Source organism: Camellia sinensis, chromosome 4, assembly GCF_055761805.1.
Source record: "Camellia sinensis isolate YWXY chromosome 4, ASM5576180v1, whole genome shotgun sequence".
Lineage (NCBI taxonomy): Eukaryota > Viridiplantae > Streptophyta > Magnoliopsida > Ericales > Theaceae > Camellia > Camellia sinensis.
This window is the reverse complement of record NC_138964.1, coordinates 221691991-221719504: the sequence shown is the minus strand read 5'-3', so window position 1 is coordinate 221719504 and position 27514 is coordinate 221691991. Positions and strand designations below refer to the sequence as shown.

At 38.6% G+C, this 27514-nt stretch overlaps 1 pseudogene; it reads right to left on the bottom strand.

Annotated features, from left to right (window-relative positions):
- Positions 1–98: 98 nt before the first annotated feature.
- On the bottom strand, positions 99–26675 carry LOC145824462 (phenylacetaldehyde reductase pseudogene; annotated as a pseudogene).
- Positions 26676–27514: the final 839 nt, after the last annotated feature.

Here is a 27514-nt window from a genome sequence, read left to right as displayed (position 1 = left end):
TTTATCTTACATGGTATCAGAGCTAAGTTAAGAACTTAGTCTTTTTCGCTTCACCGGCGGGCGGCAACCTCGCCTTGGCCGCCCGCCGGACCTCAACCTATTCCGTTTATTTTCTACACATACCTTCACTCCGCTGAATTGCATCGCATGTTGAATGAGGATGAGCTGCGAGATGCAGTGTTGCTTGTATTTGCTAACAAACAAGATCTTCCTAATGCGATGAACGCTGCCGAAATAACTGACAAGCTTGGCCTCAACTCTCTCCGACAGCGTCACTGGTACATCCAGAGCACCTGTGCAACCTCTGGGGAGGGGCTCTATGAGGGGCTGGAGTGGCTCTCCAACATCTTCGTTTGACATGACATCCCAAAGACCATCACTTGCCAATATTAGACACTCATCCTCATCGCTCCTTGTTGTGGAAGAGATTTCAGGAACAGGACTTCTGCTCTTTAACATGGACAGGTCCCATAAAGAAGTTCTCATATATTTCAGTGCAGCCTTGAAGAAAGCGAAGAAGCACTAACATGCTTGCATTAAGAGCTGGGGGGGATAATAGGACCCATAACAGTTCCAAGATTCACCACAACCACATCCAAACCTTTTTCCTTAGTAAATTCCCAAGCTGCTTTCTCAGCTAGTGTTTTAGAAAGTGGATACCATAATCCATTCTGCTTGCAATATTCAACATCAGTCCAGCAATCCTTGTTCTTGACCTTGTCGGCCGGCCAGTTAGGGCTCGGGGTGATAGCCGATATAGACGAGGTCACCACCACCCGCCGAACCCCCAATTCCTTGGCCGCCGTGAGCACGTTGAGTGTCCCCTTAATTGCCGGTTCCAATAGCTCCCTCTCGGGATCTTTAACTTGATCGATGATGCAAGGGGAAGCGAGGTGGAAGACGCCGGAGGAGCCAGTGACGGCGGCGACGATGGAGTCGTAATCGAGGAGATCGATCTGAAAGAGACGCGATTCTGCTCCTTCTAGGACTTCTAGATGCTTCGTTTCTTTCTCATCCTTGAGATCCTTGACGGTGGCGTGAACGGTGTAGCCGCGGTCGAGGAGGAGGCGGACGAGCCAGGAGCCGATGAAGCTGCTGCCTCCTGTAACGCACACTACCTGTCTTCTACATCGGCGAACGGGCAGTGGACTATGGAGTTCATAAGCTCTGGGAGTACAACAATGTTGGGAAGCGGTATGAGGACATTCCCGTTTTGGGACAGAGACCAGCTGAATTACCAATCTCTCTTTTTCTCATCTATCACACATCCACCGCCCACATCCCTCACTTTCTTCACACTCATCTTTCACTCACATGGGCTTGTCCCCATTCTCCCATCATCTTTTCAACTTTTTTAACATTTTCCCAGTGTTTGGTCTGCCCAAGCCGTGGCTCCAAACAAATACCCACCACACTATTCTCACTAAACTTTCTTTACACTCATCTTTTCCACTACCCACTTTTATTTTATTATATACTCCACCCCCATCATGTGTTGTTGCCATCATTCATCCCACTCACTTTTTTTTTTTTATTTTAACTCCATCTTTTGAAATGCCACCAACACACCCGCCCACAACTTTAACTCTCCCATTTCTTTTTTATTTTTTATTTTTTCTTCCTTTCACATTCACACACTTCTCTTCCATTTTCTTTTCTTTTATACTTTATTTTTGTTAGTCTTCTATCCGCACAACATGGGTATGAGTACAACAAATAAAAAAAAATAAATAAATAAATAAATAAACAAAAAAAAAAAATACACAACAAAAAAAAAAAAAAAACAAAAAAAAAAAAAAAAAAAAAAAAAAACACAACAACAACAAAATGGCACACCAACCCTTCTCTTATTTTATTCATCTCCGAGAACAACCCCGCTCACATTTTTTTTTTTTTTTTTTTTTTACACAAAAAAAAAAAAAAAAAAAAAAAAAAAAAAAAAAAAAACAAAAACCAAAACAAACACAACAACAAAAACCACAAAAACACAAAAAATAACAAACAAAACAAACACATCCCCCGGCGGGATTTTTCTTCTCTACTCTGCCGCCGGTCTCTTCTTTTTGCCTCCGTCCTGGACGGCCCTTGACGGTGTTGCCTCCGTGCTTCCTAGACCACCAAGCAAGTTGCCTACTCCCTGCTCCTCCACTGCAGCATATGGCGGCCCTCCAAATCGGAACATCACGGTGGCCTTCCGCTTCAGCTCCTTGTTTTCTGCCCTTAGCACGCTTATCTCTGCTCGCGCATCCTTATACATGCGTTGGAGCAGAGCCAGCTGGGAGTTTAACTGCTGCACCTCATTTGTCCTACTCTGCAGCCGGTGTGACAGGTTTGTGACCGCCGTCATGGACTCCACACATGCCTTCAAAGTATACTGATTAGCCTCCACATCCGACAGCACTGCCATTCTTTGCTCCACCGACCGCATCGGAAAGTTCAACGGAGTATACCCAGCGGTGTTTGGTTGAGGTTCACGGGACACCGCACCTGCTATCTCTCTTGTGGACTCGTTGAGGTCGGGAAAGAGAGTAAGTAGACCACGGGACGACGAAGCCATTTTCTCTCGCAACAGAGTGTTACAGACTCTCTCTCTCAGCACAACAGTGTTACAGCCTCTCTCTCTCAGCACAACGCAGACTTCTTCAGAGGTTTCTCTCAGTTTCTTGTCTGAGCCTCTGCCTCGGCCTCAGCTCCGTCTTGGTTAAATAGCCGAGGCAGCCACGCGCATCGCGCGCCTCTTGATGCCAGACAAACGGGCACGCCAGCCAAGGCACTCCCGTGCCTCGCCATCATATCTGGCACGTCTTTTGATGCATCGGGCACGCCTTTTGATGGCACGCCTTTTGACAGATTGGGCACACCTTTTGAGGGCTCGATATCTACATCCATGTATATTTTTTGGGCAGCCTATATACACACTCATACAGTATCTTCTACACCGGTCAGCTTTATCAATCCCTTTGTTTCAACCTCAAATAGGTTTCTATCTTCACACCTATTTGAGTTTGAGGGGGGGTTATACACAGTATCATGTATAAGTCGCTCATGGCGCACTCCCTAAGTCGCCCCCTTGGTGCACCACCACAACTCATGCTACATCGGTCCGACATGACCCCGTAAACTGTCTTCTACAACGGTCTGACACGACCACACAGTGTCTGCTACATCGGTCCGACATGACCCCGTAAACTGTCTTCTACAACGGTCCGACATGACCCCGTAAACTGTCTGCTACATCGGTCCGACATGACCCCGTAAACTGTCCTGCTACATCGGTCCGACATGACCCCGTAAACTGTCTTCTACAACGGTCCGACATGACCCCGTAAACTGTCTGCTACATCGGTCCGACATGACCCCGTAAACTGTCCTGCTACATCGGTCCGACATGACCCCGTAAACTGTCTTCTACAACGGTCCGACATGACCCCGTAAACTGTCCTTCTACATCGGTCCGACATGACCCCATAAACTGTCTTCTACATCGGTCTGACACGACCACACAGTGTCTGCTACAACGGTCCGACATGACCCCGTAAACTGTCTCCTTCAACGGTCCGACACGACCATACCGTGTCTCCTATCCTGTTTTTATTTATCAGTTTACTTTCCTGTTTTGTTACTCTCTTCAAACTCAAGTTGGTTAGTTCCTATCCTCCTTGAGTTTGAGGGGGGCTGTTAATGTACACCTCCTACACCACTAAAACCTACCACTACCACTACACACCTCCACTACTCCTCACCCACTCCACCTATCACCTCCACTTTACCTACTACCACCACCCACTCTACACCTACTACTCCCAAAACCTCTCTATATATAGGACTTGTAATATACAGATACAAATATCAATATATACAACAATCTTGTAATTCATCAATCAATATATACACAATTTATTTTCTCTCTCTCTATCAATTTATCTTACAGAAACAGAGCCCATAATAAGCCCCACATACTGGAGGCAAGTCCAACTCTTTTGAGAACATGAAATTTGACTTTCAACTTAGTTGATATTATTTCTTTATTTTTTTATATATATTTTTTGAAAAACAGTTTTAAAAAGTTAAAAAAGTAATTTTTAATCAACTTTTCAAAATAATCTTTAAATAAATTTATTTTTTGATTTTTTTATTAGAAAATGATGTGTAAAAAAAAATAAAAAGATAATATTATTAAAAAAGAAAATTTTTGTAGGAATTGCCAAACAACCCTTTCGTATTATTATTAATTTATTATCCAATAATAATAACAAAAAAGCATTAACAAGAGTAGTTTCTTGCCCCCGTCAGGTCTCTTTCTCCACGTTAAGCTGCGATGCAATAAGGTTTCTCTCTTCTCAAGTGCACCAAACTGTTTATCTTGCGTTTAAATTATAAATTTAGATAAGAATTTTAAAAATTAAAAAAAAAAGTTAAATATAATTATATTTTATTGATAATTTTTTATTTGCAGATCTCTATTTTAATTTGTAATCAAAACACAACTAATGTTGACTGTTTGAGAAGGAGGTGAGTCACCCAGCAATCCTTGGATCTGGGGGGTTGTTGTGTCCCATTGTGGAAAATCGTTCCGAATGTGTTTCAATGATTTGGATTGTTTGTATTATAGAGTTCGTTAAGAATATAATTCTTGTAAAAAATTAAGGTAATTTGATATTTGTAATCCTATTATTAGCTCTTAATTGTTTTTAAAAATTTATGAAAGTGATGTTAACCATTATTTCTTATAAAACTAATTGTGTCTTTCTCGGCTGCAGATATCTAATCAATTTGATTTTTTACGTGGCTGATTTACTCGACAAAATCTACAATATGAACAGTTTGAATTATCAAAAGAAATTTGAGACAATGCTTCACAAGAGAGCACAGCAGATCCCAAATCAGCAATCCTTCACTTGTTCAGCGGAAGGCATTATAATGTTTTGTTTATATCAACTAAAATTAAATAAAATTGGATTAGTCTGAAGTTATGACGAGTGGTTGTGTATTTTGATTTTTAAATCTGTAATTCCAACCTCATTATTTCTCATTTTGTATTCTACTTCTTTTCGTGAGACTAATTAGTGTGTTTGATTTTAATTTTTAAAATTTAATTTTTTAAAAATTAAAATTTTTATTTTTTGCTTTTAATGAATATTTTTTAAATTTTAAGTATTTTTTTAAAAAAAATTAGATACACATTACTTAGATATATCTAAAAAATAAAATATTTGTGAAAAAAATATTTAAAAAAATTGATAAATACACAAAAATATTAAAAAAAATATACTGAATTTTCATATTTTTTAATATTTTTGGTATTTAGTAAATTTTTTAAAGATTTTTTTTACAAAAATTATATTTTTTAAGTGTATTTATGTTAAGTGCGTCTAAAAATTTAAAAAATTATTTAAAATATTTTAAAAAATCAGTGAAAATAAAAAAAATGCAGAAAATAAAAAAGTAATTTTTTTAAAAAAATAAATTTTGAAAATTAGACCAACCAGAGTGAATAATAATTTGGATAAATTTATCATATCTTAAAGCCCAATAATTATTTAGATGAGATAATATTTCAATGATAAGAATCTTCGGATTATCAAGTACAGGCAACATACGCCACGTGCAGCTAAATGGTGCCGTTAAACCGGCCCCATCATCATAGCCTTTCGTGCACTCACTCGCTTTCCCTTTTTGACTCTTTTTGATTAACTTGTAGAAGACGGATCTCTTTGTCTTGGAGCAATTTTTAGGACCCAAAATTATGCACCACGCTTGCAAAGATTATTCACTGGTCCACTTTTTTTTTTTTTTTTTTTTTTTTTTTTTTTTTTTTTTTTTTGGTGATTCACTGGTCCTCACTCCTCACTTAGGGCCCTGTTTAGCAAGTGGACTTCTATTTTTTTTTTTTTTTTTTTTTGTGACTAAAATTCATAAAAAAATAAATATGTTAAAATAATTAATAAAATAAAATATCACATCAAATTTATAATCATTTTATTTTTATTCTTACAAATATAACATCTAATTATAAAAAATCTAATCATCTTTCCAAACATTTTAACTTATTAAAATAATCAAAAACTAAAATAATCCATTAAAATGACTAACTTTCTAAACAAGACCTTAGTTATTACTCCCTCCGTTACAACACTCATGTCATTTAGTTAAAGAAATTTTTTTATAAAAAAAATTATGAATTAAAATATCTCAATTAATTATTGTAGATGGGCTACTTTGGAAAGTAAAAATTTTAGTCAAAAAATATTACAAAAATATCAATTATTCTCTCTAATTTTTTACATTTTTTATTATAAAAAGTCAAAAAAATCACTAAAACAAAAAATCAATTCTCAAACAACACAAATCTTCAAATTTGTTAACAAAACCTTGTACAATAGCTCTGATAGAGAACACCAATGCACTATCACTCATATGGACTTGTTTGGTTTGTATTTGAGAAATATGTTTTGAGATAAAAAGTACGAAAATTTGTTTGGTTTAGTTTTTTTTCAAAAGATGTTTTGAAAAATTATTTTAAGAGAGAGTTTTGAAAAAAGTGATTGATTTGATGTGTATGAGAGAAGGATTTGTTTGGAAAACTTATAAACCAAACAAGTTTTAGAAAAAAAATTTGGGAAAATTTGTTTGATTTCACTACTTTTGAAAACTTATTTGTAAAAAAAAAATTTCAAAATTTTTTGAGAAATACAAACCAAACAAGGCCAAAATTAGGAAACTTGTTTTTAGTAAAATAGTAGAGAAATAGTTTAATTTTCATAATAGTTCATTTATATGTTCAGTGTAATTTTTTTTTTTTTTTGTAAAAATAATACTAAAAAATATTTTATTACACTCCTCATTAAGGGCTATTTTAGCCACAAAATAGGCTATTTTAATCACAACAAACAAAATATCACATCCAATCCATAATCATTACACTCTTTTCTCACAAAAAAAAGTCAAAAAAATCAAAAAAATCCTTCACAAACCAAATTTTTTAACCCAAACTAAAATAATCAAAAAATCTAAAAAGCTAACCCATTTCCCCCCCAACGAAGCCTAATGGTCCGCTAATTGCAATTTTCCCAATAAAATTGCAGATGCATGGTCAAACTTGGAGTGGAGCAGCAGGAACATCTGGTGGTGCTTGAAGATTCTCCCAACTCCTTGATTTCCCTTGTTGTAGCTGATGTGTGTGGTGTTAGCTATAGCAAGGATTAATCCCCAATTTTTTTCTTTCTTCGTTGGACTCTCTTTTTTTCCTTTTTTCTTTCTTCTTTTTTCTTTTTTCTTTTTATTTTTTTATTTTTTATTTTTTATTTTTCTCTTTGTTCCAGTGTCACTTCTCTTGAATCAAAAAATAATTATTGTACGGGGAGGAAATAATTCTCCTCGTATAATCCTGTTGACCAAGTCCACGCTCCTCCGTACGACGTCGCTTTGTCACCTGAAAACACAAACGTGAGCTAGCCGGCGGGTGTGTGCCGGAAACCTCTCCGATGCCTAAGTCAGAAAACTTGACCAATAGACAAAGCTCTAAGTTCTCAGAAAGATTGTCTTCAATTACCTCCTCCAAGGTGATGCTTGTGAGCTTTTATAAGTTTCATATGGCACAATCCTAATAGGACTTGTACTTCTCCATGCAGAGTCCTCCTAGGATTCATTCTCCTAAGGATAATGCTTATCCTTTTACACCCTCCCCACTGCTTAAACCAAGTGGGATGGTTTTCTTCATGGCCGAACTACAACATGACCGAAATAACACTGGCTATGCTGAGCCACATAGAAGGCCGAACTATCCTTAACTCGGTCTTCTCCTCTAACTAGCCAGAGTATGTCATGACCGGACTAACTCCGAAGCCGGTCTTCCCAGAGCATACTGCGACCGGACTAACTCCAAGACCCTACTCCGAGTTGTCTCTGGACCGGAGTAGAATTACTCTTCCTTGGGCCGAAGCAACTATCTCTTCTTGAGCCGGAATAAACTCACCTCCTTGGGCCGAAGTAACTTTGTCTCCCCAAGGCCGGAGTAACCTTGCCCTCTAGGCCGGAGTATTCAGTACGGCCTTTTTACCTAGTCCTCTGCGCTTTGGGCCTCAAAACCCAACTCGAAGCTCGGCCCAATTTTTCCAAAAATTACCCTCTCAATTATAAAATAGAATAGAATAAAAAATAAAAAATAAAAACCAAATGTGCTGCTCACACTGGGCACCACTACCAAACGATTTCAATCAGATACCCATTCGAAGGGGGAAAAATAAAGGGCAAATTACATATACACCCCTCGAGGTTTGGCCAAATTACAGATGCCCCCCTGAGGTTTGAGAAATTACGAATTCCCCCCTGAATACTATATTTGCATAAGAAATTAGGGGGTTATTTGTTATGAAATATAAAGCTCAGGGGGCAAATTGTTATGAAAATACAAACCTCAGGGGGCGGGATGTAATTTCCGAAACCTCAGGGGGGTATCTGTAATTTAGCCAAACCTCGAGGGGTGTATATGTAATTTGCCCAAAAATTAAAAGAAATAAAAAAGGATAATTGACAGTTTCAACCAGCGGAGAAAAAAAAAGCTTCACACTATGGTCGTTGGGATGTTTTGAGAAAATAATTAAAAATTATTTTTTAATTTTTTTATAAGAAAATTAAAAATTAAAAATTAAAAAATAACTTTTAATTCACTTTTCTGTTATTTGCATTTACTTCTGGGTTTTCAAAATTGGCTGTTATTTGTATTTACTTCTGGGTTTAAGAGAGGGCATTGGTCAAAAAGGTTGACTGAAGTGTGTGACGCTTTTCTGAGAAAAACCCGTTGCTTCTCAAACACTCGTATTGACCACGGGCTAATTTTTTATGTTTTTTTCCTCCAAATCACTGTCCAGAAACACGTAAAAGCAGATACAACAACACAGACACGAGGCTGCAAACATACCTCTCAGAGAATAATATGGTATACTGTTCTGGTAAAAGATTCTGGCATTTATCTCTACATTGCTCATTTGGTACGTAGGTTTGGGTGAGATGGGGATTATTTTAGCTGTAAAAAATAAAATAGGTTTAAATTTTATTTAGGAATAAATTATTTTAGCAATTTTTAAATTTTTTATAAAAAAAATATTAAAAAAAAAAAGAAGAAAGATGTGACAATTTATAATGATTTTTTAGTTAAAATAGTTATTCCCCAAACGAGGCCGACAAAATATCACATCTAAAATATAATCATTTTATTTTTTTTGTCACAAAAGTCAAAAAAACTAAAAAATTTTATCCCAAACTAAGTCTTGGTTTGGGATACCAAAAAAATCTAAAAAGTTAAAAAGTTATTAAAAAAATTAAAAAGTTAGTACTATTTACAAAAAAAAAAAAAAAAAATTAATATTATACAAAATTAATTTCCAAACAACTCTGACGTCCCTATAGGCAGAGCTGACTTTTTGAAAAAATTGCACAGGCGGGGTACACAAATAATACGGTGTTGTTCAGTCCGTGGGGGCCATCAGAGGTCCCGTTTTAATAATCTGAACCGTTGAATGTGTAGAACTCGTTGAGTGTTATATATCTATACAAAATCACGTTGATCGGATATCGCTAACTACATGATCAAATCAGTTTTGTATAAAAAATGGATGGTGTTATAATGAACGGCTAAAAAAAAATAATTCGATCAGATAACTATCGATATCCGATCAACGTGATTTTTTACAAACATATAGTACTCAACGAATTTTACACATTGAACGGTTTTGATTAGCAAAACAGGACCCATAGTGGGCCCTCACAAGCCGAACAACGCCTCTAATTCAATACCCGAAAAGCATGGAACCATCTCGTAACCTATACCCTACCCATGTTATCCCTTGATTCATCTCACCGTACAGCCTATTCTATCCCAAACTTTTTCTATACATTAATTTATATAATTTTTTAATATATATTTTTTTATAAAAAGTCAAAAAATTATCTCAAACAATCAACTTTTTTTTCTCAACTTTTTAGTCCAAAAAGTATACTTATTTAGAACATTAGAACACCCCAAACAACTCCTAAAATAATCAAAAATTTAAAAAATCAATCCACATCCCTAACGAACCCATAGTGTATCTCCTCTCATATAGGGATTTTAAATATGTTATTAATATTTTTATCAAATATTTTACATAAAATGTAAAATAAATTCCATAATTTTATGAGATATTTAATAAAAATATTAATAAAACATTTAAAATCCATAACATTTTTTTTTTTCGTCGCATCACCGGCCTTTCCTGCCAACGAAGAACTCCAATTGTCCATTTTAGGATTTGTCTTGCACCAATATGGCTTTTGAATCTAGATCGTAGATGGACCCCACTGATTTTCATTTTCATTACAGAAATATTATTCTAATTTAACATAAATTAATCGTAAAATTTAACACAATTTGCAAAGGTGTGTGACCTATAAAAAAAGGAAACTCACCTCATGTGAGAATATTTCTTCAAATTCACTAAGCCATCGTTTGGGAAGAATGGTTGTGTTGAGTTTGGGACTATTTAAGTCACAAAAAAATAAAATAAAATATTTAATTTAATAAGACAAAATATCATATATAATCTATAATCATTACATTCTTTCTTCTACAAAAAGTCAAAAAATTAAAAAAATCCTTCCCAAACGAGATTTTTTAACCCCAGACTAAAATAGTCAAAAAAATCAAAAAATCAACCCACTTTCCAAATGAACCCTAATTAACTTATGTATTTTTTGGGAAGTTGGTAAAAAGCTGACGTTTGGCTTTTTACCAAACTTTTTGACTTTTTTGGAAGTGATTTGGAAAGTTGATAAAAAGTTGACTTATTGCTTTTTAGTTTAATATTTATTTATGGTGTCAAATCAAATTAAAATAACCAAAATACCCTTACCTAACATAAGAGATTTATTTTTTTATTTTTTTTTTCATAAGTCCTAATTTGTAATTTTATGGCTGCGTTTTTTGCACTTGCCAAATGGGCTTTCTATGTCAAAAAACGTGACTTTTTACCATGTTCCCAAAATGACACATTCTCATTAACAATTTTATTAATGAATAATTATTTACCTTATCAAAACATCATGTTGATAGTCTCTACGGAGCCCAATAATAGAGAAGGGTTTGGCTTCCCTCCGATTTGCAGATTAAAGGGTACTATTGAATCTGGGGAGACTTATCACAGGTCTCGTTTCGATAATCTGAACTATTCAATGTGTACAACTCGGCGAGTACTATATATCTGTAAAAAAATCACGTTGATCATATATCGATAGCTATTTCATCGGATCAGATTTCTATCGACCATTTATTTTTTCACTGTCATTTTTTTTTATACAAAACTAATTTGATTACGTAATTATCGATATTCAATCAATTTAATTTTTTATAGGTATATAGTATTTAACAAGTTCTACACATTAAACGGTTCATATTATCAAAACGAGACCCGTAGTAGGCCTACATGAACCCAACAATACTCTTTAGTCTAATCACGGACTGAAAGGAGACCAATCCCAATAGAAAAATATGTGTTTAAATGATCTAACCAGTATGAATAATAATGAACAAATAATAAAAATTCATTAATTGAGTACATGGTCATGTAATGCTTCGAATCCATATCATAATTTAAGTTCACGATACACTTACAAACTTCGGTGCTGTATGGATTAGGCTAAAATCTCAAAAAAAAAAAAAAAAAAAAAAAAAAAAAAAAAAAAAAAAAAAAAAAAAACTCTAATTGGGAAGTGGATTGGCTTTTTGGTTTTTTTAATTATTTTGGTCTGGGGGGTTAAAAAGCCTGATTTGAGAAGGATTTTTGGCTTTTTAAACTTTTATGTGAGAAAAATAATGTAATAATTATGGATTAAATGTGATATTTTGTCTTATTAAGCTAAAAAGTCTATTTTGTTTTTTATGCCTATTTTAGCCAAAAAAATCCACAAACCAACTTTCCAAACGGAGCTAAAATAGACTAAAGTAGTCAATAAGATAAAATATCACATCAAATTCATAACCATTTTATTTTTTTCTCTTATAAACATCACATTTAGGCTTCGTTTGGAAAGTGGGCTGGCTTTTTGTCTTTTTTTACTATTTTAACCTGGTTAAAAAGCTTGGTTTATGAAGGACTTTTTGATTTTTTTAAATTTTTTTGTGAAAAAAGAGTGTAATGATTATGGGTTAGATGTGATATTTTATTTGTTGTAACTAAAATAACATATTTTCTCTTTTGTGGCTAAAATAACCAAAAAAAATCCATAAACCATCTTCCCAAACAGAGCTTAATTACAAAAAAAATCTAATAATCTTTCTAAATATAAAACTTTTAACTAAACTAAAATAATTAAAAATTAAAATAACTTACTAAAATAATAACTTCCTAAATATCCCTTTTATGTTTCCTAGCACTCAAGATCCCTTATATCCATAAAACGGGTAATTATCATGTATTTCAGAAATTCTACGTTGATGGTGCCCAACCAATAATACTGACCTAAAGAATTACACAATTTTATAAACAAAGAAATGATGGATAAATAAGAAGATATTATTGGAAGGACATATAGGCCCGTGAAAAAGCGATTAAAAATTATAACTAAACAACTTATAATTTATAATTTTGAACATAAACTGTTAATCTATTTGGTGCAGTTATAAAATTATGAATTTAAGTAGCAGAGTAATGTTTATTTAATAAGCTGTAAAATAACTTTTTACTGTATAATTATCCTTTTTGCCCTTATATGATATAAAAAGGATTATTTTGTCATTTTTTTCAGTTTTAATTTAAAAAAAAAGTTATTTCATTAATAAATGTTAATATAATTAGTATTATAAAAATTATTATTTTCATTAATAGGATCAATTAGTATAAAATTATTTCATTTTTTCATTATAAATTAATTAGTGCCAATTAATGGCTTGATTAGCATCAATATTTTTTTTTCTTTATTTCTTTTTTCTTTTCCTCCTTATTTTCTTTTCTCTTCTTTCTTTTTCTCCTTAGTATTGATGTTGTGATGTCATTACATTATTTTTCTTTATATTAATTTCAATTAGTTATTTAATAGAAGGTATAGTATTCAAATTTTTTTTTCATTTAATATAAGTTATTTCATTTTGTATTTCATTTTTTTTCTTCAATCTTAATTTTTTTTTAAAATTGTGATTCTATTTTTATTAATTTTTTTTCATTACAATTAATAATATAACAATTGTTATTTTTTTAATTTGGTGATATTTCATTTTTTCCATTTTTTTTGTGATATTTCATTTATTTCATTTTTAGTAATTCATTTATTCATTTGACAAATCCTTTCGTTTTGTTCAATTTATATCATTTTTTTTAGTGATATTTTACTTTTTTCATTTTTAGTAATTCATTGATTCATTTGACAAATCCTTTCATTTTTTTCAATTTATATCATTTATTTTTAGTGATATTTCATTTTTTTCATTTTTAGTAATTCATTTATTCATTTCACAAATCCTTTCATTTTTTTCAATTTATATCATTTTTTTAGTGATATTTTTATTCATTTGACAAATGCTTAATTATTATTATGAATTTTTTTTTATTAAAAAAACATTGAAAACCTCAAAAAAAATAAAAATAAACCATCGCCGGAGAGAAAGAACAGCAGCTATGAACCAATGCCGGAGAGAGAGAGCAGCAGCAACAAACCAAAGCCGAATGATGACGAATGGTTGATCGTCACCGTCGATCGTCACACAGTCGATCGTGACTCAAGGGTTTCAGATCGCGATCGTCACGCAGTCGATGGTTAGGGTTTCGATCACGAAGCTGGGTTTCTGTCACGATTCAAACCCGCCCATATAGGTTTAGCGTCGTAACCGGTCAATAATCCTTTGATTACCAAAGGCCTCTTGACATAACAACATATAATAAGGGGCTGCAAAAGCAAAAATAGAGAATATACAGCGTCCATAGAGCCGTGTTAACATATATGAGACAAAAATCTTCAAAACAAACTTATATATATACAACGTCATAATTACATTATTTACACATCGCTCATTCATAAACATGAAACCAAAAGGGGACTTAGCCCAGTACAAATATACAGAACAAAATCAACTAAAGCCTTGACAAGGTTCTTTCAAAGGAACCTCCTCGGGAGGCACAGTAGTTGGCTGACGAAATAGGATCTTAGGCTATGAACTCTAGGCCTGGTCACGTGCTTGCTCACCTACATACATAATATAAATAGTGAGCTGGAACTCAGTGAATAATAACAGAGTAAAGGATTTAAATGAATGATGTCCATAACAGGTACCGAAATCAGAGTTCATATTAGAAACATATATATTTATGTTCTTGTTCAACTATATACAGAAATTAGAGTTCACGCTTCGTTATACATGGTACATCCATTAGCATTAACTTGCTTGGTAGTTCCATTGGGAACCTGCGGTACTGGGAAACTTATAACTTGCTTGAATCACGGTATTATTACCCCCAGGTAAGGGCCATGAGACCACGGTATTATTACTCAGGCAAGGGCCTTGCTTGTAAAGGCATGGTATTGTTACCCTCGGGCAAGGCCTTGTGTTAAGGATGCCACGAATACATTTCAGAAACTTTGATAATCATTCATTGCATAGAATATAACATTTTATAAAATAGATCTTAATTTGTATCGTTTAGAAAATAATTAAATTAAACATAGCTTTACTAAGTTATTACTCACAGATGGCTCCACTTGCAGAATAGACAAATCAAATAACTTGTGGCGCGTGTCCTACACACACATAGCAGAACACATAATGAAACACAAACTCGATTGGTACTTAACTTCTTTCATTTCATTCTAGTGTGTTTCTAAGTCTTAACCTCTTATTGAGTCTTAATCATGGCCTAGGAGTGCCTAGGATGTAATGAGGACGCTAAAATGCACTTGAATACATTTAACAAAACTTGCAGAAAATAGGGATCTCGCTCGAGCGCACCTTCCCTTGCTCGAGCGGACATGCAAATATGTGAGAGGACGCTCGAGCGCAACTTCCCTAGCTCGAGCAATCTGTAAACTTTGAAAAAGTACTAGTTATGCGAAATCTCTGCTCGATGGCCGCTCGACTCTCGCTTGAGCGTGAGACTCATGCCCTCGCTCGAGCGCAACTCTTGCCGCTCGAGCGGTCTGCAAAACACATAAACTTCTAGAAGCATGCATTTCACACTCGAGTGGACTTCAGGTCGCTCGAACAGAAGTGTAAGATCACAGAGTGGCCGCTCGACCGTAGATTCTGCCACTCGAGCAGAAGTGCATAATCTGGAATTTTCAAATTGCACTCTTAAGCTCCAAACTTGAATTCAAAGCCATTAAACTCAACCTTCGACCCCCAAAACTTGAGAAAACAAGTCTAAACTTGGAAAACATAAAGGATTGAACATCATCTCATGAAATCAAGGCCCAAAAGTATGTCAATTGACCAAAACCCAACTCGAAATATACAAAACATATCATGTATGCAATGGTTTGACTCCAAAGCTTCAAAAACATGATCAAGTAATATAAATTGATACAGCATAAGATGAATTCTCAAAACACATATGAGATGAGTACATGCAAGTTGAAATCCTTTGAGATTAACATTCAAACTTCATGAATTACACATGCATGTGAAAATCGTTAGAAACATACTCAAAATGCTATGATATATATATATAGATATAGATATGCATGCATAGAATGATCCTCTTTTCTAGTTCATTAGCTCATCTCTTGTATTATTTAGCTTAATCCTCAAGAATTCTTGTATTAAAGTCTTGATTACAAGGTTTGAGGACAAAATTCTTACCTAGAGTCTCAATTGCACAAGTATAGAACTTCAACTCCCAATTTCTTGCAAATCTCCAACAATTCATAGCTTTGAGTTCAATTTTCTTTCTATCTTTTTGTTTCCTACGTTTTCCTCTTGAAATAGGGTGATAGAAGAGTGTAAAAGTGAACTAAAAGTTCACATGGGCCTTATATAGGCTCAAATAAAGAACTTAATTAAGTTTGACTTAATTAAACAAATTTGCACTATTTTGTTCTAATTATTTCGTCTCGAATCGAATTTCAATTAAATCTAACATAAAATTCTAAAAATCTCAAATAACACATAAATGAAGTCAATTTCTGGATCTGATGCCGATAAGGCCTTTAATTCGCAAACCGAAACGGAAACATGAATAGATTTTTCTACGTGAAATAGATATAAACACAATGAGGCAACATATGATAAAAAATTTCACTTTAATTACTTATTAGGCGTAGTTATGCATGGATTAACGTTAATCATGGGTCGGGGTTGTTACAATTTCGATCGCTAAGAGAGAGAGAGAGAGAGAAAAGATTTGGTTCGTGAGTGTGAAAGAGAGGGAGAGCACTAGTTCGTGAGAGAGAGAGAGAGAGAGAGAGAGGAGAGAGAGCACTGGTTCGTTGAGCACCGAAAATCACCTCTCTATCTCTCTCTCTCTCTCTCTCTTAGAGAATGAACAATGATACTTTGTGGTTTATATAATGGCAATTTGGTAATGTTTCAAATTAATAAAGGGCATTTAAGTAATTTTTTCCCTCAATTTGTAGCTTCTCTCTTAAGCTGAATGAGTTAAGCACCCTGAAGGCCACTCAGTCAAAAAGCACTTTTTTGGCTTAATTTAAGTTACAAAAAGTGATTTTAAGTTTTACTAAACACACCAAAACAACTTAAGATAATCTAAAAGCTGCTCAGCTTTTAAGCTTTACGAAACACCCCCATAATTACATGATCTTCTTAAACCACATGATAATTTTTTACTTTAAGGGAAGTTGATATTCTGACCAAAGTTTCCCTAAGTTGTGTTTATTTTGGTTAGAAGATTTGATAAGAGAAATGGAAATGAAAAAGGAAATAGAAAGAAAAAAAAAAAAGAATTTATATAATTAGAATTCTAAGTTATGTTTGGTTGAATTGAAAATTAGAGGGGGAAGTCTATGTAAACCCAAAAGACAAAAAATAGAATTGCACTTTTTTCTCGTGTTCTATTTCATTGTGTTTTCCATTATAACTAAATAAAAGTAAGATTGCATGTTTTATTTTTTTTCTATTTCTCTTATTAAATCCTTCAATCAAGTACAACCAAAAAAGTTGTTTAATCTATATAGTGATTTGCTTTTATTAAATTCATAGTTTTATTGAATTAAATGAGTTTGAACGGTTTAAAAGTCCAAATTAAAGAGAATGTGGTATTTGGTAAAAGACTATGGAAATCATAATCATAATCATAACTACGGTACAGAACGGAATAGAACAGATGTATGGACTCAAGAGATGACTCATACGAACTCTAGAGATGGCTTCCACCATAGTGTAGTACTTAGTTTCGTATAGCACTTTGCTCCACACCAGAAGTCATGACCATGGTACAAAACCGAACAAATGTATGGACTCAAGAGGTGGCTCGTACGAACTCTAGAGATGGCTCCCACCATAGTGTAGCACTTAGCTCCATACAGTACTTTGCTTCACACCAGAAATTCAGAGGGTCAATGAATTCATGACAGACAGAATAGTTATTTAAGTCTTCAAGGCGTGAGACTCCCGTAGTCGTACTTACAAAACATAATTGTATATAAGGTCATAGTTAAATATTCTTAAAATATAAACAAATATATCCATGGGTAATAGGATTTAGAAATTAAACCACGTAACTGAAATATTAATATAGTTTATAATAATTTATAAAACATAACTTGTATAAAATAAATATGGTAAGTTAAAACATAAGTAAAATACATTTTGGTAACTCAAGGTATAATATAAGTCACTTTAACTTTAATACCTCACTCTTTCTTTCCACCACTAAAAATCTTTTCAACTTCATTATTTTTTTTCTCTCTCCTTCCTCTCCTTTTCCTTTCTCTCTCTCTCCCTCTCTTACTTGCCCTTTCTCTTTGTTTTTTCGTCTCACATGTTCAACTTCTCCCGGTTTATAGAGATTCAATTCGAGAGTTGCAAGCCAAACTCATACATGTGGCCAGTGCGGATCGTGTCACGATTTGATTCAATCTTCCCCTCGATTTGCTTCATTATGGCCCCATTTGATCTAATTGTTAAAATAATTTGTAGATTATAATTTAACAGATTATAGATAATGACTTTAATTAAAAAAATTCAATTTATTTGGTATAATTATTGGATTATAGATTTAAATTACTGAATAGTATTTGTTAAATAAGCTGTGAAATAGTTTTTGGGAAAAAATTGGGCCGAGCTGGGAGTTGGGCATTGAGGCCCAGAAAGCGAAGGACTAAGTAAGAAGGCCGCAATAGATATTCCGGCCCAGAAGGGCAAAGTTACTCCGGCCTTGGGAAGACAAAGTTACTTCGGCCCAAGGAGGTGAAATTACTTCGGCTCACGAAGGGTAGAGTTACGTCGGTTAGAAGATTGTAAATGAACTTCGGTCTGGGAGCAACTTGAAGTTATACCGGCCTTAGAGGCAAACCGGTTTGAGAGTTATACCGGTCGAGTCGTTGGTTCGGTCCGAACACACCACGGTTCATGTATGAGAGAGCCGAGATATGGTGTAGCATGAAGAAGAACCGAACAACTGTTAGTACGGCCTACTTTGTGGCTCGGCATAGCCATTTTTACTTCGGTCAAATGGAAGTTCGGCCATAAAGAAAACCATCCCACTTGGTTTAAGCAGTGGGGGAGGGTGTGAAAGGATAAGCATTATCGTTAAGAGTATGAATCCTAGGAGGACTCTGCATGGAGAAATACAAGTCCTACTAGGATTGTGCCATATGAAACTTATAAAAGCTCACAAGCATCACCTTGGAGGAGGTAATTGAACACAATCTTTCTGAGAACTTAGAGCTTTGTCTATTTGTCAAGTTTTCTGACTTAGGCATCGGAGAGGTTTCCGGCACACACCCGCCGGCTAGCTCACGTTTGTGTTTTCAGGTGACAAAGCGACGTCGTACGGAGGAGCGTGGACTTGGTCAACAGGATTATACGAGGAGAATTATTTCCTCCCCGTACAATTGGCGCCGTCTGTGGGAAGAACAGACAAGAACAAAAACCTCTTGACTAAGCTTCTCCTTTTCTCATTCAATGGCACACATTGAAGACTTGCCGCAGTCCGCCATCGACGGACTAACTCCAGAAGGGGGCGCAAGGCGTGAAGGATTACCTGCTGTCCCTCCCATGGCGGACTTGGAGCCCCAACAACATAATTTCAGGAGGAGTGGCAGGGGAAGGCGGAATGGCAGCCCTCGTCACTCTCAAAGTCCCGACAGGCAAAGGAGGAGGATTGATCCTCAAGCCCTGGAAGATCGCGTAAAGGAACAAGATGAACTAATTCGAAAGATGGCGGCGGACATGGAGGCTTTGAAACGCCAGATGAAGACTAAAGATGTGGCGACAGGAGAGGGGCGCAAGCACAAGACGCCCCCTCGCCACTCAGAGAATCGTAGTAGGAATACTACACCCTCCCAAGGAGAGAGCAGAAGCCTCAGGACAAGCGACACTCACTCCTTATCTTCAAGGACTCGTCACTCCAGGTCTGAGAGGACGAGATCCGAAAGATCATACACTAAAGGAAGCACGTATTGGCCTTCACATTCACACCAAACCAGATCCAGACAAACAGAGCTGCCCAGGTCATCCGACTTACGAACCGTGCTAGAAGAGAAAGCACGATGCAAGGAGGATGCCAGGGCAAGAGATCCACACCGAGTTTCGGCCTTACAACGGTTGGCTCCTCGGACGCATGGAAGCGTCGAGGTTGGAATGCCAATACCGCGACCGGCCTACGAACCAACGGACAAGGCATTGGCAAGACTACAGACTTCGCCGTTTGTCCCAGCGATCGAAAACGCACCCCTACCATCAGGCTTCCTTCAGCCGAAATTCAATACATATGAAGGGAAGACGGACCCGTATTCACACTTGAGCCACTTTCGCCAAGTCATGGCTGTGTACAGACGAAACGAGGCCCTAATGTGCATACTCTTCCCGTCAAGTCTGGGCGACCTAGGCTTGACTTGGTTCGAAAAGCTCCCAGAGGGCAGCATAGCCTCCTGGGCACAATTGGCAGAAGCGTTCGTAACAAGGTTTCGAACAAACACAAAAACACCGGTGGAGATAGACCAGTTACTCTCCATCGACATGGGTGAAAAAGAGATCCTCAGATCTTACAACAGTCGCTACTGGGAGACATTCAACCAGATTGGAGACTGCCCCACCAATCTAGCCATTGCGCAATATAAAAGAGGCCTACCAGTAGGGAACCGACTAAGGGATTCAATTACCATGACGCCACCCCTCACCATGGAGGCCCTGATGGAGAGAGTGCATCAGCACATCAGGGTAGAAGAGGATGGCGCACGTACAAAAGCAAAATCTAGCGCGACCGTAGTACCAAAAAAGAAGACCTCAGCAAAGGTCAATACAGTAGATCGGCAGAATAAAAACGGGCGTGACAGACGAGATAACGGAGAAGACCCAGACAAAAGATGGTTGAGAATCCGCACTGCCATAACAACGGTGTTCAAAAAACCAATATATCGGATTCTGAGCGAAATAAAAGACGAGCCATTTGTGAAGTGGCCAGCCAAGCTAGAGGAAGGTCAGAAAAATTACGATGACAGATCACGGTGCACTTTCCACAAAGAAAAGGGGCACCGAACTGAGAATTGCACACCACTGAGACAGCACTTGGAAGAATTGGTGGCAGCAGGCCACTTGGACGAATACATTGAAGGAGGAGCACAACCGGCCCCCCAAGATCACAATGACCATCCCAACAGAATGCCAAACGATGCACCACCTCAAGGCATTATCAATGTAATTCATGGAGTTTTTGAACCTGAGCGCGTATGCGAGCTCAGAGGTTCAATCAAGAAGGCTGAGCACTTTAGGGAAGTATTGAGTGCCCAACCTGCCGTCAAGAAGGGGAGGACAGAGGCAACAAACGTCATGTCCTTTTCAGATAAGGACTTGGAACGAATTTACTGCCCCCATAATGATGCCCTGGTTGTCACTCTTCGAGTCAAGGATTTTGACGTCAAGCGGATTCTGATTGACCAGGGTAGTTCATGTGAGATCATGTATTACGACACATTCAAGCAACTAAAACTGCAAGACAAAGATTTGGCACCTGCAGTTTCTCCCCTGATTGGATTCAACTCCATGCCAGAGTGGCCTGTCGGCAAAATAATCCTTCCAGTCAGAGCAGGAAGTGTAACAAAACAAGTGGAGTTCTGGGTGTTGAAGGTTCCCTTCACCTACAACATCATCCTGGGCCGAACATGGCTGCATGCCATGCGTTCGGTAGCGTCATCATACCATCAGGTAATGCGGTTCCCCAATGACGCCGGTATAATAGAAGAAGTCTATGGCGATCAGATCATGTCAAAACAGTGCTTCGCCACAGCGAATGGAAGCCGAGCTGCCAAAGGATACGTTCATTCGGTGGAAGAGCCAGAAAGTAATGAACTATTTGCGGACGTCGGCAAAGAGGCTGATCAGAAAGCGGTAGAAGACTTGGTGGAGGTAAAAATAGATGAGAAGAACCCGGATAAGTTCTTCTTGCTTGGCTCATCGTTGTCCAGCGCTGAGAGATTAGAGGTCTTGGAATTCTTGACCTCTAATATCGAAGTGTTTGCCTGGACGCCTTACGACATGCCAGGCATTGATCCAAACTTCATCAGTCACCAACTCAATGTCCACCCATCCGCCAGACCAGTCATTCAACGCATACGCAGATCGGCACTCCACCACGCCGAAATAGTAGCAGAAGAGGTAGGCAACCTGCTGGAGGCAGGAGCAATAAGGGAAGTGCACTACCCAAGATGGATCTCCAACACAGTTGTAGTGCCAAAAAAGAATGGTAAATGGCGTGTCTGCGTCGACTACAAAACAGTCAACAAGGCGTGCCCAAAAGATAGCTTCCCTCTACCAAGGATAGATCAACTGGTGGACCTAACGGCAGGGCATAACCGACTTAGCTTTCTGGATGCATACAGAGGCTACCACCAGATCGCCATGCACGAACCAGACCAGGAGGTCACATCCTTCACAACACCAAGGGGGTTATATTGCTACAAGGTCATGCCCTTTGGCCTAAAGAACGCAGGGGCGACATTCCAAAGGATGGTCACCAAGATGTTTGAACCATTGTTAGGCAGAACAATGGAGGCTTACATCGACGACATGGTGGTCAAAAGCAAGAATGAGAATGACCATCTGAAAGATTTGGGCGAGATGTTCCAGATCCTGAAGAAACACAAGTTGCGCCTCAACGCGTCCAAATGCGCGTTCGGAGTTGGATCTGGCAAATTCTTGGGCTTCCTGGTGACCAACCGAGGTATAGAAGCAGACCCCTCTCAGATCAAAGCAATCCAAGAATTGGAGAGACCAAACTCAGTCAAAGAAGTGCAGCATCTCACTGGTATGGCGGCTGCACTCAACCGGTTCATAAGCAGGTCATCAGACAGACTACGACCATTCTTCCAAGCTTTAAAGGCCAAATTTGAGTGGGATGAAGAATGCGACCGAGCTCTGGAAAGCTTGAAGGAATACATGTCTTCCCCACCACTACTTGTTACTCCAGTACCTGGCGAAGAACTCTTTTTGTACCTGACAGTCTCTCAGCATGCAGTCAGCGCAGTGTTGGTTCGTGCAGAAGGAATACAACACTTGCCCATCTTTTATGTCAGCAAGACATTGTTGGGAGCCGAAACAAGGTACTTGCCATTGGAGAAACTAGCATTAGCATTAATGATGGCATCCAGAAAATTAGCGCACTACTTTCACGCCCACACCATAGTCGTCCTCACAGCCTTTCCACTAAAAGCTCTGTTTGAAAGGGCGAACTTTAGTGGGCGAATTTTGAAGTGGGCAGTAGAGTTGGGACAATTCAACGTCAAATTCCAACCTAAAACCGCAATAAAAGCCCAATCCTTGGCAGACTTCGTCGCAGAATTTACTCCTGGAAGTCATCATATTTGCCCAGTCGACCTAACTGACACAACCGAACTAGGGACGGAAGTTGACGCCGGAATAGCGCAACCCCTAGTAGAAGGTAGTCAATCAAGCACCAAGGCAAACTACACCAAGGACAACAAGGAAGAGACAAACAAAGGCTCACCAACAGTTCAAACAGAGGACGAAGGACAGACAACCAACATGGACCTCGAAGAAAACACTATTCTTGACCTCACGACATCGTCTGATCCTTCCACTTGCTGGAAACTATTCGTTGGAGAGATGTGGAAGCTCTTTGTGGATGGAGCATCCAACCGGCATGGTGCAGGGCTTGGCATAGTCCTCATCTCTCCAGACGGCCTGGTTATAGAGCAAGCAATCAACCTTGGCTTCCCAGCATCCAACAACGAAGCGGAGTATGAGGCGCTTCTCGCAGGACTCAAGTCAGCACACTTCATGAAAGCGACCGAACTAATGGTGTACAGTGACTCTCTGCTGGTGGTAAACCAAATTTCTGGCGAATACGAAGCAAAGGACGACAGAATGGCCAAGTACCAAGAGTTAGTCAGAACAGAGATCAAGAAGTTTGATGTGGTAAGGATAGAACAAATTGGCAGGGAGGAAAACAGCCGAGCGGACGAGCTAGCAGGCCTTGCCTCAATGGCAGATACATCAATCCCTCATCCTTTACTCATCGACTTCTTACCAAAACCAAGCATAGAAAGACCCCGAAGCAGAAGAAGTATGTTGCGCAGAATTAGGCCCTTCTTGGATGGATCCCATCATCCTGTTCCTAAAAGACGGCATCCTACTAGAAGAGAAAAAAGAAGCCAACAAAATAAGGGCAAAGTCGCAACGATTTTGGCTATCTCCATCTTTGGCATTATACAAGAAGTCATTCTCTGGGCCTTACCTCAAGTGCGTTCATCCCAGCAAAGTAGAAGCATTCCTGTTCGAAATACACGAAGGGGTATGTGGAAGTCATCAAGGAGGAAGGTCGCTCGCCTACAGGGCTATTTCACAAGGATATTGGTGGCCATATATGCAAGCAGACTCAGAGAAATATGTGAAGAAGTGTGAAAAATGCCAGAAATTCGCACACCAAATACATCAACCAGCAAGAGAACTCCTACCCTTAACCAGCCCATGGCCTTTCGCAATGTGGGGCTTAGACATAGTAGGACCACTTCCAACAGCACCCGGGGGCAGAAAATTCTTTCTCGCAGCAACAGACTACTTCACAAAGTGGGTGGAAGCAGAAGCATTGGCATCAATCAAAGAAAAAGATGTGAAGAAGTTTGTCTGGCAGAATATTATCACTCGGTTTGGCATACCAAAAGCACTGATCTCTGACAATGGAACTCAGTTCGACGGCAGAATCTTTAGAAGCTTTTGTGAAGAATACAAGATAGAGTTCTACAATTCCACACCGGCATATCCTCAAGCAAATGGGCAGGCTGAAGCATCAAATAAAGTCGTCTTGGATGGACTAAAGAAAAGGCTAGAGAAAGCAAAAGGCAAGTGGGCAGATGAACTTCCTCACGTCTTATGGGCTTACCGCACCACGCCCCGGCGATCAATTGGAGAAACACCATTCTCCTTAGCCTATGGAATGGAAGCGGTGATCCCACTAGAAGTTGGCCTCCCTACAATTCGAAGCGAAAGTTTTGATCCAGATTTAAATGGAGAAGCCATAGCCTTAGAACTCAACCTTGCAGAAGAAAGAAGAGAAAGAGCACTGGTCCACATCGCCTCATACCAACGAGAGTTAATCAGAAAATACAGCAAAAAGGTCCATCCAAGACAATTCAAGATTGGGGATTGGGTACTACGCAAAGTAATGGGAAATACCTTGATCCCAGGAGACGGCAAGTTAGGCCCAAATTGGGAAGGTCCTTATAAGGTGGTTGGGTTAGCAGGCAAAGGGGCATACCACCTAGAAGACAAGGATGGCAAGGCAATCCCCAGGCCATGGAATACGGCCAATCTCAAGTTATTTTACTTTTAGTTTTTTCTTTTTCAAACATATGTAATTTTCTCTTCCTTCAATAAAATGAGAAATTCTTTTTAGCACAAGTTGTTCCTTGTAACAGTTAGCTTTAGTACAGATTAGGCGCATTACTAGCATTTTTTCATTCTAAGTTAGCCGGAAAAACTAACTCAGAGGTTGGCTGGAATAAACCAACTCTTGTTACTCTTTAGCCAAAGTAAGTGCATGGCTGAAGAGTGGTTGGCTGGAATAAACCAACTCTTGTTACTCTTCAGCCGAAGTAAGTGCATGGCTGAAGAGTGGTTGGCTGGAATACACCAACTCTTGTTACTCTTCAGCCGAAGTAAGTGCACAGCTGAAGAGTGGTTGGCTGGAATAAACCAACACCCTTCCTAAGCCCAGGATAAGGATCCAGGCTGCAGGACATTTGGTCGGAATAACCAAATACTATAAGTTAGCTGGAAAAACTAACTTCGATGGTTGGCTGGAATAAACCAACTCTTAATACTCTTCAGCCGAAGTAAGGGCATGGCTGGAGAGTGGTTGGCTGGAATAAACCAACTCTTGTTACTCTTCAGCCGAAGTAAGTGCATGGCTGAAGAGTGGTTGGCTGGAATGAACCAACTCTTGTTACTCTTCAGCCGAAGTAAGTGCATGGCTGAAGAGTGGTTGGCTGGAATAAACCAACTCTTGTTACTCTTCAGCCGAAATAAGTGCATGGCTGAAGAGTGGTTGGCTGGAACAAACCAACTCTTGTTACCCTTCAGCCGAAGTAAGTGCACGGCTGAAGAGTGGTTGGCTGGAATAAACCAACACTTTGTACTCCTTAGCCGAAGTAAGTATATCGGCTAAGGAGTGGTTGGCTGGTAAGCATAGATTAAAAAGCCAAAACCGAAATAGAAGTTGGAGTAATAGAAGACATTACAAAATGCAAGCATACACACAACAACCGGAATAAGAGTTGCGTAAAATTTTCATTGCAAGAAAAGTCATTACAAAGGGACTTAGTTCGGTTACAAAGAACAGAGTGCCAAATTAAGAAAAAAGTTCATCTATTTCGGTGTCAAAAGCTGCATCATCACCAACTCGGAGACCGGTCTCAAGAGGAAGCTCATTCTCGGCTGCCATGATTCCTTCGGTTGGAACCACGTCTTCATTCGGCTGCTCGTTAGGAAGGTCCTCTACCATGGGTTCCAACCGAAGTGATGGGTCGGCGCCAACAACCGGAATGTCTTCAGGAGCAGAGGAGTCATCAGTGTCAGAGTCCTCCAGGAACTCTTGTTGCAAGGCATCTGCATACGCCGCAAGAGACTTCGGTATAAAGTACGCTGGAGGGTCGAAAACCTCGGTCTGTTCATCATGACCGAGCTTCTCCACAGCCGCCCTCCAGCCGCACCTGAAGAAAAGCTCCTTAGCGGCGTCGCATTGTTTGACATAGGCCTCCTCTGCCTCCTTGTAACCTCGCTTGTACCCCTCCTTTTCGGCCGCCTTCATGTTCTTTTTTAGTTCGTTTATTTCGGCGTCTTTTCTCTTCTCTAGCTTCAGCAGCTCGCGCAGATATTTGTCTTTCATTACAATGGCCGCTTTTTGCTTCTCCGCTTCAGCCGAGTTAACCAGCTCGGCAAGTCGGCCGTTCTCCGCTTGAAGCTCGGTCATTCTCCTTTCGGCCTCCACTAGTTCGGCCGCCTTCGCTTCGGCTTCCGCCATCGCTTGCCTTGTGGTCTTGCGGAGTTCTTGGACTTTCCTATAAGTGATATTGTTCTTTTGCAAGGCCTGGCAAAACAAAGATTTCTTCTCAGCCGAAGTAAAAGTTGGAAAAATTTAGACAGAAAAAACAACAGAGCTACTTACCAAGATCATGGACTTGGAAGCAGACCGAATTGATTTCATTTCGGTGTTCAGCTGCTTCAAGTGGTGCTCCATGTCCTTGGGGAGGCACACACTTTTGGCCAGGTTAAAGGCCAGTTGGTGGTCTTTTTCGGCTACGACCGAGTCAGTGGCTTGGATGTTTCGGTCGTTGAAGGTCAGCGGCGGAGCCCACTTCGGAGATTCAGCTCGGTCAGTTTGCTCCGGTTGAGGGGAAGGTTGAGGGCTCTGGGGGATGGATTCAACCTCATCGACAAGTTGCTGTTCGGTCGATGTAGGTCGGGCGCGTTTGGAAGGTCGAGATGTAGAAGGCTGCTGAGAAGGGAGGGCCACAACGGCAGGCTGTGCCTCGACGGATGGTTGTACTTCGGCTCTGGTTGTTGAAGTTAGAAAGGCCCTGACTCTGCTCTTCTTTGCCATTTCTTCCTCAGCAGTTAATGGAACAAGTCTTATTTCGGGCAACGTTGGGTCCGGTTCTGGGTCTTCCTCAAGAAGAAAATCGGTTACCTTTGCTTTTCGGCGACCGCTGTACCGGTAGGTCGGTTCAAAGTTCAAAAGCTTAGCCCAACTCCTTTCTTGACACCGTAGTGCGGCTCGCAAAATCGCAAGGTTGGGATAGCTATATAGAGAACGGAGGTGGGCAAAATCTGCAAAAAAGAGAAGTGTTAGTTCGGTCAATG